An 18,430-nucleotide genomic window follows, 5' to 3' on the forward strand; every position below is an offset into this window, starting at 1 on the left:
GAAAAAGGATATACCTTATTCTTGTTTTTCTAATGGTTAACATTATGTTTGGTGCCTACCTAGAAAGCATTTCCTAAGGGATTATCAAGACCTTGTAAGCTACACAAAAGAAAGGAGGCAAGAGGTCGGAAGTGAAGATAGCAAAGGCAGATTGAAAAGCAGAGGGCAGGGCAGGTACAATTTTTCAACACACAGGCTGAGAACAAAGTCAGGGTCAGGAGTTAACCCATAATGGATATTGGCCTGTGTACTACAGGCTCATTTACATGGAGAGAACAAGACCAGTCATCCACTACACAATTGGTCACCATATCAAAGTAGGAGTGAGAGAGAAGTCTTATGAATTCGGAACCTCTATTCAAAGTTAGTAAATATAGCACCTTTATTAATCTCTTGATCAGAAATCACTTAGCCTTGCCTAAGTTATTCATTTTTTCATACATGCTATTTCAATAGTGTTTGGATAAATAAACCCATGAGATGCTTTCTGCCCTGGTTCACATGGGAAAGCAATATACAAAGGTTCACACTGGAATTAAAACAAAAATTATCCCCTGAAATACTCAAATAAAACAAGGCAACCATCAGCTCAAAGACTTTTATTGTCCCAAGTAGGGTCTGAGATTTATAGAGAACATTTGCTTTTCCTATTTTCAATCTACCTAAGTTCTGTATTATTTGAAGAGCAACCCAATTATTTTTAACCTAAATGCTTCTCTGATCTGGAACAAAGTTTTGCTTTTATCAGACTGTTCTCAGGCCTTGCAATAGGCAAGATCATTGTCATTGTAGTCCCAAGATATAGTCTCTTTCTCAGTGATGCATAAAAGGATTTTCCTCCCTTCAAATGATAATTAAATTAAAAGCAAAGTTGGAAAGGCAGCTTTGAACTGCTCTGATGAAAAAGGTCACTCACTGATCAGCAATCTGTTAGCACAGCTGTGTTGAGAAGAGACTTTTGAGCCATATCTTCTACAAGTGAGTTCTTCATATCAAGTGAGAAGGCCGTTGATTTTGCTTCTTTTAAACACTTTTGTTAGTGACTCTCAGAAGCCAGCAAACATACAGGAATTTGGTGAGTTTAGAGAGACTTAGGTAAAATATCAAATTATATTGTCAAGAAAATCCACAAGAGGAAAGCACCATTGAATCTACGATCAGGAAAACAAACAACAATAACAAACAAATAAAAAAAGAAAAACCTGTGGCAGTGAGCGAATTTATGTCCTTTCTATTAGAAGTGTCATGTATCAGTTTGCTCATTTTGTTGATCATTGTACCACTAGAGGGGAGGGAGTTACAGGAAGTGGTTATGCTTAGAAAGTGTTACTCCTGTAAGTTGCATGTGGCCAACTCATATTGTATATTCAGTGAACTGATACTTTCCAATACAAAACAAAAACCTACATGGCAATGATCAGGGGATTTTAGCATTGTGTAAAGAAAAGAAAACCTTACGCCCATGGCAATAATAAATGGACACTTCTCTTCTCAACTTCTTGGATGCTACAACCAGTAAACAAACAGGCATTTGGAGAGTTTGCAGGGACAGACAGATAATCTGTTTGGTTTTAGACAGATAACAACCTAAGCGTAGCTAACGTCAGGTTTTGAGTAGCAATTGCTCTTCTGTAGCTGGGGAATTGGAAGATAGTGTCGTTTTATTTTTAAAGTTTCTTCATAGGATAATAATTTTCCCAATGGATAATCTTAGATTCAAACCTGTCCCTAATCATTTCCTTTAAATTCCAGTAAGAAAAAGAACAAACTGAACCTAGTGCAGAGACTGGAAATTGATTTGTTAGTCATTTTTAAATATGGCACATCATGTTGGCATTCACTTTAATAAATGTAAAATGACTCATTAATCTCACTGTAAAAATATAGATGAGATTTCATTTATCATAGCATTTACTGTACATAGAAGTTTGATGACTAGTAAAATGATAACATCATTAACATTCACTGAGCAACGGTTACATGGCAATGACTGAATCCATGCTATATTTCTTGAAAAGGATGTGGGTTGTGTATCTCAGCAAATATTGGGGATTTTAGGTGCTTTTCTATGTCCTTTATATGCCTCATTTAATCTTTACAACAATCCTTTAAGGTAATTATTTATAATAATTTTATGTGATCTTTGAAGACTTTTAAGTATAAACTTTATATATCTTATTTAATAGAAGAAGGTCTTCTTTATAATCTCCTTATCTTCCCTGACAGGTTTTCCTAACTTCAAATCTGCAGAAGAGACAAGAGATTCATTCTCTTTCTTCCTAGAGATTCTTATGCCAAGTAGTGCAGAGATTCTTATGAGAATTATTTAAAAGTTAGCCTTCATCAAATCACAAAAGACGAATCTGTTGAATGGGTGGCTACTTACATTTTTGTAACTAGGAGGAGTTATTCAAGTGGTTCTCAAATGAAGAATTAAATTTTGCTTAAAGCTTTACTAATGAAAAAAATATTGTGTCTGTTATTGTTGTTTACAAAAAGTGTTCTAGCAATATGAGAATTTTTTTCCAAAAAACACAAATGAAGAACTACATGAAGTTATACATTTATTGACAAAATTTTGTTAATAAAATAAAACTTTATGCAATTGGGACTCTGCAGGAAAAATCCAGCTTATTCTAGTATTCCAATAATGTATCTGGAGTATACAAATCCCAGTATTTTGACATCTCTTTTAGTTATTGACAGCCTGTTGGAAAACAGCTCAACAGTTTCACTTCTCTGACTCACATCAAGGACATGTCATAAGATTTCCTAAGAAAAGGTCCATTCTCTGTTAGGTGAATTTTGGGGTTTGTATTGGGTACAGAATTATTTTGTAATAAAGATCACAGGGTAAAAGTCTCTTTATCTTTGACTTGCTGCATAAGTCAAAAACATCTAGCTTTATTTTTCCTTATGAAACATTTTATTTTCCTAAATTGTAGCTACACTCTGAACAACAGGCTGCCTTGCCTGGTAAGTCTGCAATGGGTAGATCCTAGATGGTCTTATGGCAAATAACGTGTAATAAGCTTTAGATTAGTGTTTACTCACATCAAAGAAGCAAGAATAGGTTTTGTGGTTTGAGGTTGAAATATATCAAACTAGACTTTGGATAACTTGAAAGTACCTTACAAAGGGAAAGGAGATCTCTAGCATCAGCTTTATGTCAACTTTGGAACTATAATGTCAGATGATAATAGCTTCACTTTTGCTCTGGGTATGTGTGTATTTTCTAAATTCTAAAATATCACTGATTTTAAGATATACCTTCAAGAATACCTTTTCAGGATACAGAAAATACCACAATAAATACAGTAAATTTTGTTTCTAGTGGTGGTTTATTATTGTCAACTAATCAAACAATAATGGGGTATAACTAGGTGGCATTCCCTCTGCCCCTGTTTTCTTTTTAAATTATTAAGAGGGCTTGATGTAGAAGTTAATGTTTGAAATGAGTTATTTGCAAGGCTACTCTTAGTTATGCAGCTGTTAGGTGAATAGACTCACGATCCAGAGGACAGCTTGCAGTGGAACTCTTGGCATAATGAAGGTTGCCCTGCAATATTCCCCTCCCCTATGGGTCCTTAGCTTTCATCACTAGAGAGAGGCACGTTAGCACTTAACACCTCATCTCCCATAGTGTAGCCAGGGAGGTCTAATGAAGAGGAGCAGGTGGTCCTGAACAAAGTCCACTTTTATAGTGGTCACAGGAGAATACATTAGAAGGAAATAGTCAAACAGGCACGAAAACTTCCTCAGCTTTGCAGAGGAGGGCCAGCCCTTCCATACATGTGACTGAGCAAATGACTATGGACAATTCAAACAAGTTCAGCAAGTTGCCCTTGGGCATCAGGGAAGACTTCAATGCAGCTGTAGTCTCTGATGGACTAAACTTCAAAAATGAGTCTGGCTACCATGACTGAAGCAATTGGGCTAGAATCCTGCAAAGATTTTCCAGTTATCTTTCTCTATCCTGTATCCATTCCTACCCTGTAGCTGCCAAATGGACAGGACATTAGACTGATACCTATAAGTCTATTAAGGGATGGATACAGTGAGGGGACAAGTTGAGCCTCACGATGCCCCACTAATAAGCACATGAAAATATTCAGGAAATGAAGTAGAACAGTAAAACCTATGACTGTGTCTGTGTATGTCCGCTTCACAAAATTTCTGCATACAAAAATCATTTTTAATATACCACTGTTGATATAATAATATTGGAAGATACATTAAACAATAATTATAGATAAAAATTTAAGTTAAAATTAATCTGAGGGTGGTATTACCAAAGCAAAAATACCAAAAAAGTCACAATTAGATAATTACATAAGTAAATGCACACATCAACAGACAATGGCAGTAACAGATACTGTAAACCACACCCAAGTCTCAGCCTGGTGATGATCACATTTATTTAGTCATCAATAATAATAAATAATAATATATTGAAAAGAGACCTAAGTGTGTTATATTTTTAATACGTGTCCAAGAATTGTAATGTGTATCAAAATTTTTGTGAAACAACAGTAGTAACAGTAACAATAGTCTGTGAGAGCTTTGTGCCCAACATGGTTAGTAATTGCCTTATATTTTCATTCTAATCCTTACAGCAATCCTTCAAGGGAGGAATCATTTTTCTAAAATTGATCTTATTCGTTCATTTATTAACACATTTATTTAACAAATATGTAATGCTGTTATTTGCAGATCTTTCTGTGAATACGGGAGTTTCAATACTAAGCGAAAGAAATGAAAATCATTAATCTCATAAATAAATAAACACACAAACTAGGGACAGTCATAATCAAATACCGAGCCACCACCAGAGTTAGAGGACAGAGAGACAGTATGGGCATAAATTCCATTTAAATATGATGCTCAAGGGGGATCTTAAACCTTATTGATGTGAAGGATCTAGCATAAATATCATGGGGAAGGGAATTCCAGATAGGGGAAACAGCAGAGGCAAATATCCTGAAATGAGAGTGAATTCTGTGTCTTCATGATGCATCAACAATGCTAAGTTGCTGGGAACAGAGTGGTCAGATCAAAAGTAGAAAGAAATGAGGAAAGAAAGATACACCAGGGCCAGTGTCTTGTAGGCAATCATAAGGGGTATGGAATTTTAATTTGAGCCAAGGGATGGCTTTCAGCAAAGGAATTATGTGATCTAATTTTAAGAGATTCACTCTGGCTGTGGAGGATTATGGAGAAAAATTTTGTGGAGAATAGACTGTAAAGGGTATATGAATGAAACGGAGGAGACCATGTAGAGGCTGTGGCTCAGGTGAAAAAAATTGATGCCTTTTACTAGAGTTTTTCTCTGTGGAGCTGATGAGGAAAGGTAAAGTCCAGGATAGATATTGAACATAGATTATGAAGCACAGGGATAAGAGTTACATATGTCATAAATAATGGTGAGTACTGAGGTGGGTTCCTAGACAAGTGTGTGAATTATGGTAATAGTTTTTCATATGCATAAGTGGAAGGAAAATAAATAGAAGTACTGATAATTAGCAAATTAAGTAATTTGCTGAAGATGACCCACAACTAGTGGAGGTTGGACTTGGACCTGATTAAATCAGATTCCAAAGCCTATCCTCTTTGTGTTTACTATCCTACAGTAAATTCCAAAGATAAGAAAATTACCCATGTGTTTCCTCTTCAAAATAACTGAAAATTCACTGCTCAGCTTAGTTGCTTTACAGGACTTTGATAAATCTACTGCACTATATCTCAGTATGAGAATTCCTGGGGAAAGTGGAAAGAAGATGTTGACCCTCTTGAACAATTGACAATGGATTGCAGATTAGATAAAACTGTATTTAATTACTAGGAAGATACTGACACCAAAACATAGTGATGCTATTTATAGCTCAGCTGCTGTAGGGAACCTGGGAAATAACGTGCAAAACCATTTTCAATGACCTTACTTTCTTTGAATGCACTGTCAAAGCATGCTTTCCATAGTTCCTTGAGGCTACTGTAACAAAAAGTTGTATTTTCTAACCCAGGAGCACTAAGGCAGATATCAAAAAGAACAAAGTAACACAGTCAAAGCAAATCTAAAAAATGTGGCAGCTACAACCTGTGGCTTAACTGTGTTACAGAGGCTCCTTCTTTAAGGAGCTCAAGCAAACATAGAAGAACTCCAAAGTGCAGTTAAACAGGAAGCATTTGCCCCTGCTGCTCCTAAGGTTGTTACTGTTGACAGACTAGACCTAGGTCAGTTCAAAACCTCCTGGAATTTGTTCAGCATTCTTGGCACTAAGACAGTACTGATGGAACAGAAGTTACCTACTGGTATGGCAGCCTTTATCCATTATCCATGAAAGGTACCGTCAGATGCCCTGAGGCTTTAGAGAGAAGTAAAACCATATGTTCACTGCTGCTAGGGTGAGTGTAGAAAGCCATAGCCCTTGAGCCATACTGATGATGTTAGTTGGATAAAATGATAGCACCATAAGGTCTTTCTTTGTGAATTTTAATAAGTTAAATGTTCAGAAACATAAGGTTACGCACCCCCTAAGACTCTAGACTCACTAATCTATTTATGTTTCCCAGCATTGCTGGAAAGCGTTGTCAGGTGGGGGTGGATGCACTTCTTGAAGACTGAGGTAACAGATGATTTCTATGGTCTTTACTCTGACATTTATTTGCTGGTAATAAGACAGTGTTCAGGTTAGGTGATGTTCCAGCCTCTCAGCAGATGGTAGAAATTTACAGAAGAGTAAACAGGATTTGTTTTTTCAGTGTCTGGGTTTTAAATAAAAGGCTGTGCCCATACAGGATTTTGGAGGCAGGCAGATGTACATTCAAATCCCAGCTCTTCCTCTTAATAGCTGCAAGACTGCAGACAAGTTATTTAACATCGCTATATTTCCATTTCACCATCAGAAACATGGAACGAGTAATATCTACACCTTATGGTAATTGTAAGCATTCAAAAAACTAATGGGTGATGTACCTGGTACAGTGCTGGAAGTGTAACAAGTACCAGCTTACTCTGCCTGCCTGCTGCCTCTGTGAGGGTTTTTAACTATGTGGACTTCAACTTGTGTTTTAAATGGAAAGTAAATAGAAGCTGTGATGTGTTTGTGAACCACTGAAATGCTCAATGCTTACACATTCTTTCTCTGATTCCGTCTTGCTAAACCATGCAAACACGATTTAAATCTACAAATACTAGTCATGGGATTACAGGGACCTGGAAAAACATCTTAGCAGACTGTTTGATCTGGCATATAGCAAATGTCTGGGACCCCGTCCTCACTATTGTTCTAAGAGACAGTGTCCCACGCAATTTAAGAATTATAAATAGTTGCCCCAGCTCCAGCTACCATTGGCCGAAAAGGAAAAACAACATCAAGGAGGCTTCCTGGGAGTGCAGACACAATGGGGGTGAGGGGATGCATTGAAAGAGTCCATTGAAAGTCATCCAATGTTTATGCAGCATCACTGACTGATCACATAGTGTGCACCAGGCACTGTAGAGGATGTTCACAATGGAAGGTAGCACAGCTTACTGTAAATATTACAGGCACTAGAGTAAAATACATAAGGAAGCCAGCCCAGCTCTGTCACTAGAAATTATTTACAAGAGTTATATTGGAAAGCCAAAAACAGAATTTCTTCTCACTGTATTAATAATGGATTGCTTACAGATAAGTCAGGCATATTTTTATGTAACTCATTTTATTTATATCTCACAGTCATTGAAACATTGTACTCCTAAGAGCAGACTGGAGGCTTTTTTTTTTTTTTTTTTTTACCTCTGTTGACACAAGAAAAGAAAAGATTTTTAGCCCTGTAAACTACATGTTAGTACACAGAAACATACACCTGACCCTACTACTCCCATTGCCAGGGCAAAAATCTGAAACCTTAGCATAGTATATAGGGTTTCTTATTATTTGACAGCCATCAATGTTTACCGTATTTTCTGCAGCCACTACATACCATGAATATAACCTCTCTAATATATAAAAAAAAATCAATTTCTCTCAGAATGTACCGTATTTTCTCATACTATCTCTTTACTTCTGTTGTTCACCCTGTCTGCAGTGACATAAGTCTACCTTTTTTTTCCTGCCTAGAAGACAACTGTCACATTTCAAAACCAAAGTTAATTTCCACTTTTCCTCCATGAAAACTGTCTACTCTTCACCCAAATTCAGTATTCCCTATTCTGTGCTTCCAAAGCATTTTATGTAGAGCTGTATCATAGCAACGGTTGTTTTTGTTTTGTTCTTTGGGTTTTAGAAGTAACTATTCTAATTATTATCTTTACTAAACAACCAGCTATCGTTTACCTTTGTATACTTATCCACGCTTGTTGAACCATTAATAATGCACCATGTGCTTTTCTACACATGTTAAATGCGGAATCTCAAGATCCTACAGCAATCTAGTGAATTTGGTATTATTTTCCATTTCACAGATGAAGCAACTGAAGCTCAAAGGATTGAAATGATCTTTTGGCTTAGGCAACTAACTTTCTGTATTAGTCAGGGTTCCCCAGAGAAACAGAACCAACAGAAATACAGATATATATATTTTAAAAATACATCAATTATTAGAGACTGTCTACAAAATCATGGAGACTGAGAAGTTCCACAATCTGCAGTCTGGGGTGGTGCTGGGTAGGGGTGGCTTGTGTTACAAGTCTTGATCCAAGACCATAGTCCAGGACCATTTATGTCCAGGGAGAACAGAATATGAGATGGTTGTCCCTGATCAAGAAAAGGGAGGGGAAGAGGGTAAATTTGCCCTGCCTCTGCCTTTTTATTTTATTCAAGTCCTCAACAGATTAGATGATGCCTCCCCAAATTGCTGAGGAAGATTTTTACTCAGTCCACTGATTCAAATGTTAATATCTTATGGAAACAGCCTCAAAGACACACCTAGAGATACTGTTTTAGCAGCTATGTGGTCATCTCTTAGCCCAGCCAAGTAGACACATAAACTTAGTTATCACTGTTTCTCAGGTAAAAGGAGATGTTACACAGAGAAAGATTCTTCTAAGTAGGGCTTCTTAATCTCTACCAGGCCATCTTCTTTAGTTACAATGTTTCTGGTCATATTTCTATCTGATCATATTTCAACATAACATGAGAGACACACTAGGACACAGCATTAGAACACATATGCAACAATGTTTGGATAGTGTTATGTAGTAGGGAAGCTATAAATAATAGAGCCTTTTCTTTATTTGCAGGTGGCCACCCTGCGCATGAACTGGAATGACCAGTATAACCTACTTTGGTTATAGATAACAACAATAGCAACAGCAACAGCAACAACAACACAAACGGGCCCATTTTATATATTCACTACAAAAAGGACCATATTATGTATTCATCTACAAAATGTGTGCCCTACACTTGTAGGGACAGAAAATCCCCACCCCACCTGACTCCATCCCTAATTATGAAAAGCCATGTTTCAAGAAATGGGATTTATGGCAAACTTTTTTTTAACCCCTTGGCTACATTACTAAGACCTGTTCACCTTCCTCCTCGATGAGTAGCTTGAAAGGTCCTGGTAAAATCATACAGCCTCCTCTGTTAAGTGGAGCTGACTCCTGAAAGAGCACTCCTTATAAATTGTCTTGTCCATATGTTTCTGGAGGATGTGCCATCTGGGATTAGAGTGCTCATATTTTATGAAGCAGGAAACCAAAAATATGTTCACAATTTAACAGTCTCAATTTGATGAGAAAGTGGAATTGAATTTACAACAAATTTATACCATCTCAATATGTGAACCCACTGTGTGCCAGACATCATATTAAGCACTCTTTGAAGTGGAAATCAATTAGGAGACAATTGTTTTTGCCTTTTGAGAAAGCGACAACTCAAAGAGAGACTTAGAGTGAACCTGGCTCTGTTCAACCTGCCAGTAGCATAAAAAAAAAAATAAATTTATAATGAAATATCCTAAAAACAGATTTCATCACCCATGCTAGTCCAGTGGATTTGTAGCAGATGTCTGCATCTTTACATTGGAAAAGAATCTGAGGTTCAAGAAAAAGGGGTGTCATTACAATGTCTGCTAAGAGCAGGCACATGTGGTAGCAAATACGCCCCAGTCTTCTCTTCTTCATTGGAACTGAAAGAAGAAATGGCCATGCTAAAGCATTATTTACAAATAATGATGCTTACTTCAGCCAGCTTTATTAATTTAAAAACATGAATGAAGAACCAACTAAATGTCAAATACCATAGAGTAAAAATGACCAGGACCCGGTTCTTGCCTTTAGTGTACTTGTCAGGACTCCCTCCCTCTACCCTTTCTTCGCATATTTACATAGTCCTATAGTGGCACTTATAATACTATGTAATTACTTATTTACTTGGTCATAATATTCTCATTAGTGTTCAGACTATAAGTCTCAATCCATTATTAGATCATTAAATTAAATGCAGTAGGTTGCGACCATCATTGTTCTGGTTATAATTAACAGAATGGAATAAAATGGAATGAAATGGGATAGAGAGCATTAGAGTGCTTCACACATATATGTATTATATTCATGTATGTACATACCTATACAAATATATATGACTGCATAGGCTGGACTTAATACAAATTGTATTTGTCAAATTGTATCATAATTAGAACACTTGAAAGTCACCAATTTATCTAAAAATGATTAAAACAAGAGTATAAAATATATTTCAAAAACAGAAGAAATGTGGATTAACAATGATAGTAATAATAAACACATATAGTGTAAATATGCTATTTAAACATAAGTAGTTTAAATAGCTATTTGTAGGTCTAGCTCTAGAATTTATACCCTTATCCATTAGAGAAAGAGGAATTGACACCAGCTATTCTGGTACTACAGATCTGCCTGCATTTCCCCACTACCACCCACTCTACCTGCATGTACCTGCATCATGTCACTCATTAGAGTGTGTCCAGTTCATTAACTTGCCTATGTGTCTCCCTGTTAGACTGAGGGCATCTGAATACCAGAGACTGTTTTAACTACTTTTTTAAATGTGGCAGAAAGCTATGATCTGAGTGTTTGTGTCCCTCCAAAATTTAACCCCCATTATGGTGGTATTAAGAGGTAGGGCATTTTAGCATGTGATTAAATCATGAGAGCTCCACCCTCACGAATGAGATTAATACCTTTATAAAAGAGGCTTTAGAGAACCTCCTGGCCCTTCCATCTCCTTTACCATGTCAGGATACAGCATTTGTCCCTTTTTGCACCCTTCTGTCATGTGAGAATGCAGCAAGAAAATGCCATCTTGGGAGTAGAGAGCATTCAACAGACATCAAATTTGCTGGCAACTTGATCTTAGATATCTCAGCTTCCAGAACTGTGAGAAATACATTTCTGTTCTTTATAAGTTGCTTAGTTCAAGCTATTTTCTTATAGCAGCACAGACTAAGATTAACAGTAATTATTATTATAATAAACACACATATAGGGTTGAGGACATGCTATTCTTTAGTCTGGAATCCATATCCTTATCCATTAAAGAGGGGTTGACACCAACTCTTCTGGGTTAACAGATCTGCCTACTGACAGATCTGCCTACATTTCCCCACCACCAACTCCCACTTTACCCTGCTTATGCTGCTAGCACATCACTCTTCATAGTATGTCCAGTTTGTCAGTTTGTCCGTACTATCCCATTAGACTGAGGGCACTTGAAGAGCAGATAATGCTTTGGCCATTTTTTAATCCCCAGAATTTAGCTTAAAGACTGGCATCTGGTAGGTACTCACTGAATGTGTGTTGAAATACACAGGCCTATAAGAAACATGGTTAAAAAAAAAAAAAAGGAATTTTGCTCTACTGTCATGCCAAAAGTAACTCAGACAAACCACAGGATGACAGACTGTTTGGAATGTAGCAGAATGATTACACGAACAATAAAACTACCAGCAGAATAGTAAGGATAAGAATGGGATTTCTTATGAAATTATTAAATGCTTATTGAGAGTTCACTTAGACTTGCCATAAGTTTCTGGGCATAATTTTGAAGTGATATTCTACACTATACCTAAAGTAGACTCTATTTATTGCTGAATATATAATATCTTATTAGAACAAAAACTAGAAGCTTAACAAAAAAAATGTATTAAAGGAATGTAAAATTCAGGTGTTGAGGTAAAAATTAAATGGAGAGAAGTGATCTACCTTAACGTATTTCAGAGAAAGAACTGGCATGATGTAATGATGAAGTAGGCCAGGGATCCCACATGTTTATGACATTACAATATATTACTTACAGATATCTCCAAAAAGAAGTAATCTTCTCAGGAATGTGGTGACAGTGATGTTACAGCCAGTATTAGATTTACTGTGGCTAAAATGTCATTGGCTTTCTATAATCCCTGGACTCTGTAAAACTTACAGCCAACCTGGGGAAACAAAATTGAAATGCTAGAGACTATGAGTTCTGATTCTGGCTGAAATCACTATACATATCTCTGGTGCACATCTCACATCCACATGAGTTAAACTCACGTTCTAAGTTCAAGGCAAATGAAAATTATAAATAAGATCAAAGAATACTAAATTCTGGATAAAATACAAGAAATTAGTTCCTAGATTTCACCTAACATAGTCATCTAAATTACTGCTTTGTATTTTTTTTAAACAAGTTCCTTATTTCTCCCATAGTTTATTGGAAAACAGGTGGTGTTTGGTTATATGATTAAGTTCTCTGGTGGTGATTTGTGAGATTTTGGTGCACCCATCACCTGGGCAGTATACACTGCACCAAATTTGTAGTCTTTTATCCCTCACCTCCTTCCCACCTTTTCTTCCTGAGTCCCCAAAGTCCATTGTATCATTCTTATTCCTTTTCATCCTCATAGCTTAGCTCTCACTTATAAGTGAAAACATACGATGTTTGGTTTTCCATTCCTGAATTACTTCACTTATAATAATAGTCTCCAATCCTATCCAGAACTATGAAGGCCATTAATTCATTCCTATTTATGATTCAGTAGTATTCTATCATATATATGTCTACACACACACACACCCCACAAATTTTTTATCCACTCATTGATGAGCATTTGGTCATTTGGGCTGGTTCTACATTTTTACAATTGCAAATTGTGCTGCTATAAACATGCATGTATGCACATTTGTGAATCACTTTTTAACTTTTTAAATTTTTCTTTTTTTTATTATACTTTAGGTTCTAGGGCACATATGCACAATGTGCAGGTTATACAGGTATACATGTGCCATGCTGGTTTGCTACACCCATTAACTCATAATTTACATTAGGTTTTCTTACTAATGCTATTCCTCCCCCTGCCCCCTACTCCCATGACAGGCCTCAGTGTGTGACATTCCCTGCCATGTGTCCAAGTGTTCTCATTGTTCAATTCCCACCTATGAGTGAGAACATGCGGTGTTTGGTTTTCTGTCTTTGTGATAGTTTGCTCAGAATGATGGTTTCCAGCTTCATCCATGTCCCTGCAAAGGACACGAACTCATCCCTTTTTATAGATGCATAGTATTCCATGGTATATATGTACCACATTTTCTTAATCCAGTCTGTCATTCATGGACATTTGGGTTGGCTCCAAGTTTTTGCTATTGTGAATAGTGCTGCAATAAACATACATGTGCATGTTTCTTTATAGTAGCATGATTTATAATCCTTTGGGTATATACCCAGTAATGGGATCACTGGGTCAATTGGTATTTCTGGTTCTAGATCCTTGAGGGATTGCCACACTCTCTTCCACATGGTTGAACTAGTTTACAGTCCCACCAACAGTGTAAAAGCATTCCTATTTCTCCACATCCTCTCCAGCATCTGTTGTTTTCTGCCTTATTCAATGATCGCCATTCTAACTGGTGTGAGATGGTATCTCATTGTGGTTTTGATTTGCATTTCTCTGATGACCAGTGATGATGAGCATTCATTCATGTGTCTGTTGGCTGCATAGATGTCTTCTTTTGAGAAGTGTCTGTTCACATTCTTTGCCCACTCTTTTATGGGGTTGTTTTTTTCTTGTAAATTTGTGTGAGTTCTTTGTAGGTTCTGGATATTAACCCTTAGTCAGATTGCAAAAACTTCCTCCCATTCTGTAGGTTGCCTGTTCACTCTGATGGTAGTTTCTTTTGCTGTGCAGAAGTTCTTTAGTTTATTTAGATCCCATTTGTCAATTTTGGCTTTTGTTGCCATTTCTTTTGGTGTTTTAGTCATGAAGTCCTTGCCCATGCCTATGTCCTGAATGGTATTATTGCCTACGTTTTCTTCTAGGTTTTTTATGGTGTTAGGTCTAACATTTAAGTCTTTAACCCACCTTTAATTAATTTTTGTATAATGTGTAAGGAAGGGATCCAGTTGCAGCTTTCTGCATATGACTAGCCAGTTTTCACAGCACCATTTACTAAGTAGGGAATCCTTTCCCAATTTCTTGTTTTTGTCAGGTTTGTCAAAGATCAGATGGTTGTAGATGTGTGGTGTTATTTCTGAGGCCTCTGTTCTGTTCCATTGGTTTTTTTATATATCTGTTTTGGGACCAGTATCATGCTGTTTTGGTTACTGTAGCCTTGTAGTATAGTTAGAAGTCAGGTAGCGTGATGCCTCCAGCTTTGTTCTTTTTGCTTAGGATTGTCTTGGCAATGCGAGCTCTTTTTTGGTTCCATATGAACTTTAAAGTAGTTTTTTTCCAATTCTGTGAAGAAAGTCATTGCTAGCTTGATGGGGATGGCATTGAATCTATACATTATTTTGGGCAATATGGCCATTTTCATGATATTGAGTCTTCCTATCCATGAGCATGGAATGTTCTTTCCATTTGTTTGTGTCCTCTTTTATTTTATTGAGCAGTGGTTTGTAGTTCTCCTTGAAGAGGTCCTTCACATCCCTTGTAAGTTGGATTCCTAGGTATTTTATTCTCTTTCTAGCAATTGTTAATGGGAGTTTACTCATGATTTGGCTGTCTGTTAATGATGTATAGGAATGCTTGTGATTTTGCACATTGATTTTGTATCCTGAGACTTTGCTGAAGTTGGTTTTCAGCTTAAGGAGATTTGGGGCTGAGATGATGGGGTTTTCTAAGTATACAATCATGTCATCTGCAAACAGGGACAATTTGACTTCTTCTTTTCCTAATTGAATATGCTTTATTTCTTTCTCTTGCCTGATTTCCCTGGCCAGAACTTCTTACACTATGTTGAATAGGAGGGGTGAGAGAGGTCATCCCTGTCTTGTACTGGTTTTCAAAGGGAATGCTTCCAGTTTTTGCCCATTCAGTATGATATTGGCTGTGGGTTTGTCATAAATAGCTCTTATTATTTTGAGATGCGTTCCATCAATACTGAATTTATTGAGAGTTTTTAGCATGAAGCACTATTGAATTTTGTCGAAGGCCTTTTCTGCACCTGTTGAGATAATCATGTGCTTTTTGACTTTGGTTCTGTTTATATGCTGTATTACATTTATTGATTTTTTATGTTGAACCAGCATTGCATCCCAGGGATGAAGCCAACTTGATCGTGTTGGATAAGCTTTTTGATGTACTGCTGGATTCAGTTTGCCAGTATTTTATTGAGGATATTCGCATCGATGTTCATCAGGGATATTGGTCTAAAATTCTCTTTTTTGTTGTGTCTCTGCCAGGTTTTGGTATCAAGATGATGCGGGCCTCATAAAATGAGTTAGGGAGGATTCCCTCTTTTTGTATTGATTGGAATAGTTTCAGAAGGAATGGTACCAGCTCCTCTCTGTACCACTGGTAGAATTCAACTGTGAATCCATCTGGTCCTGGACTTTTTTTCATTGGTAGGCTATTAATTATTGCCTCAATTTCAGAGCCTGTTATTGGTCGATTCAGAGATTCAACTTCTTCCAGGTTTAGTCTTGGAAGGATGTATGTGTCCAGGAATTCATCCATTTCTTCTAGATTTTCTAGTTTATTTGTACAGAGGTGTTTATAGTATTCTCTGATGGTAGTTTGTATTTCTGTGGGATCGGTGGTGATATCCCCTTTTTCATTTTTTATTGTGTCTATTTGATTCTTCTCTCTCTTCTTTATTAGTCTTCCCAGCGGTCTTTGTGCCATTTTTAATCTTTTCAAAACAACAGCTCCTGGATTTATTGATTTTTTGAAGGGTTTTTCATGTCTCGATCTCCTTCAGTTCTGTTCTGATCTTAGTTATTTCTTGCCTTCTACTAGCTTTTGAATTTGTTTGCTCTTACTTCTCTAGTTCTTTTAATTGTGATGCTAGGGTGTCGATTTTAGATTTTTCCTGTTTTCTCTGGTGGGCATTTAGTGCTATAAATTTCCCTCTACATACTGCTTTAAATTTGTCCCAGTGATTCCAGTATGTTGTATCTTTGTTCTCATTGGTTTCAAAGAACATCTTTATTTCTGCCTTCATTTCATTATGTATCCAGTAGTCATTCAGAAACAGGTTGTTCACTTTCCATTAGTGCAGTTTTGAGTGAGTTTCTTAATCCTGAGTTCTAATCTGATTGCACTGTGGTCTGAGAGACAGTTGGTTGTGATTTCTGTTCTTTTACATTTGCTGAGGAGTGCTTTACTTCCAATTATGTGGTCAATTTTGGAATAAGTGCGATGTGGTTCTGAGAAGAATGTAAATTCTGTTGATTTGGGGTGGAGAGTTCTGTAGATGTCTATTAGGTCTGCTTGCTGCAGAGACGAGTTCAAGTTCTGGATATCCTTGTTAAACTTCTGTCTCCTCGATCTCTCTAATATTGACAGTGGAGTGTTAAAGTCTCCCATTATTATTGTGTGGGAGTCTAAGTCTCTTTTTAGGTCTCTAAGGACTTTATGAATCTGGGTGCTCCTGTATTGGGTGCATACATATTTAGGATAGTTAGCTCTTCTTGTTCAATTGATCCCTTTACCATTATGTAATGGCCTTCTTTGTCTCTTTTGATCTTTGTTGGTTTAAAGTCTGTTTTATCAGAGACAAGAATTGCAACCCTGCTTTTTTTGTTTTGTTTTGTTTTAATTTTTTTATTTATTTTTTATTTTTTTGCTTTCCATATGCTTGGTAGATCTTCTTCCATCCCTTTATTTTGAGCCTATGTGTGTCTCTGCACCTGAGATGGGTCTCCTGAATAAAGCACACTGATGGGTCTTAACTCTATCCAATTTGCCAGTCTATGTCTTTTAATTGGGGCATTCAGCCCATTTGCTTTTAAGATTAATATTGTTACGTGTGAATTTGATCCTGTCATTATGATATTAGCTGGTTATTTTGCCCATTAGTTGAGGCAGTTTCTTCCTAGCATCGATGGTCTTTATCACTTGGCATGTTTTTGCAGTGGCTGGTACCAATTGTTCCTTTCCATGTTTAGTCTTCCTTCAGGAGCACTTGTAAGGCAGGTCTGGTGGTGACAAAATCTCTCAGCATTTGCTTGTCTTAAAGGATTTTGTTTCTCCTTCACTTACGAAGCTCCGTTTGGCTGGATATGAAATTCTGGGTTGAAAATTCTTTTAAGAATGTTGAATATTGGTCCCCACTCTCTTCTGGCTTGTAGAGTTTCTGACAAGAGATCCACTGTTAGTCTGATGGGCTTCCCTTTGTGGGTAACCTGACCTTTTTCTCTTGCTGCCGTTAACGTTTTTTCCTTTATTTCAACCTTGGTGAATCTGACAATTACGTGTCTTGGGGTTGCTCTTCTTGAGGAGTATCTCTGTGGTGTTCTCTGTATTTCTTGAATTTGAATGTTGGCCTGTCTTGCTAGGTTGGGGAAGTTCTCCTGGATAATATCCTGAAGAGCATTTTCCAACTTGGTTCCATTCTCCCCGTCACTTTCAGGTATACCAAATGTAGATTTGGTCTTTTCACATAGTCCCATATTTCTTGGAGGCTTTGTTTCCTTTTACTCCTTTTTCTCTAAACTTCTCTTCTCACTTTATTTCATTAATTTGATTTCAATCATTGATGCCCTTTCTTCCACTTGATCGAATCAGCATGAAGCTTGTGCATGTATCACAGAGTTCTCATGCCATGGTTTTCAGCTTCATCAGATCATTTAAGGTCTTCTCTACACTGCTGATTCTAGTTAGCCATTCATCTAATCTTTTTTCAAGGTTTTTAGCTTCCTTGCGATGGGTTCAAATATCCTCCTTTAGCTCAGAGAAGTTTGTTATTAGCAACCTTCTGAAGCCTACTTCTGTCAGCTTGGCAAAGTCATTCTCCATCCAGCTTTGTTCTGTTGCTGGCAAGGAGCTGCAGTCCTTTGGAGGAGAAGAGGTGCTTTGGTTTTTAGAATTTTCAGTTTTCTACTCTGGTTTCTCCCCATCTTTGTGGTTTTATCTACCTTTGGTCTTTGATGCTGGCGACCTACAGATGGGGTGGTGTGGATGTCCCTTTTGTTGATGTTGATGCTATTTCTGTTTGTTAGTTTTCTTACTAACAGTCAGGTCCCTCAGCTGCAAGTCTGTTGGA

This window comes from Macaca fascicularis, chromosome 14, assembly GCF_037993035.2.
Source record: "Macaca fascicularis isolate 582-1 chromosome 14, T2T-MFA8v1.1".
NCBI classification, from domain to species: Eukaryota; Metazoa; Chordata; class Mammalia; order Primates; family Cercopithecidae; genus Macaca; species Macaca fascicularis.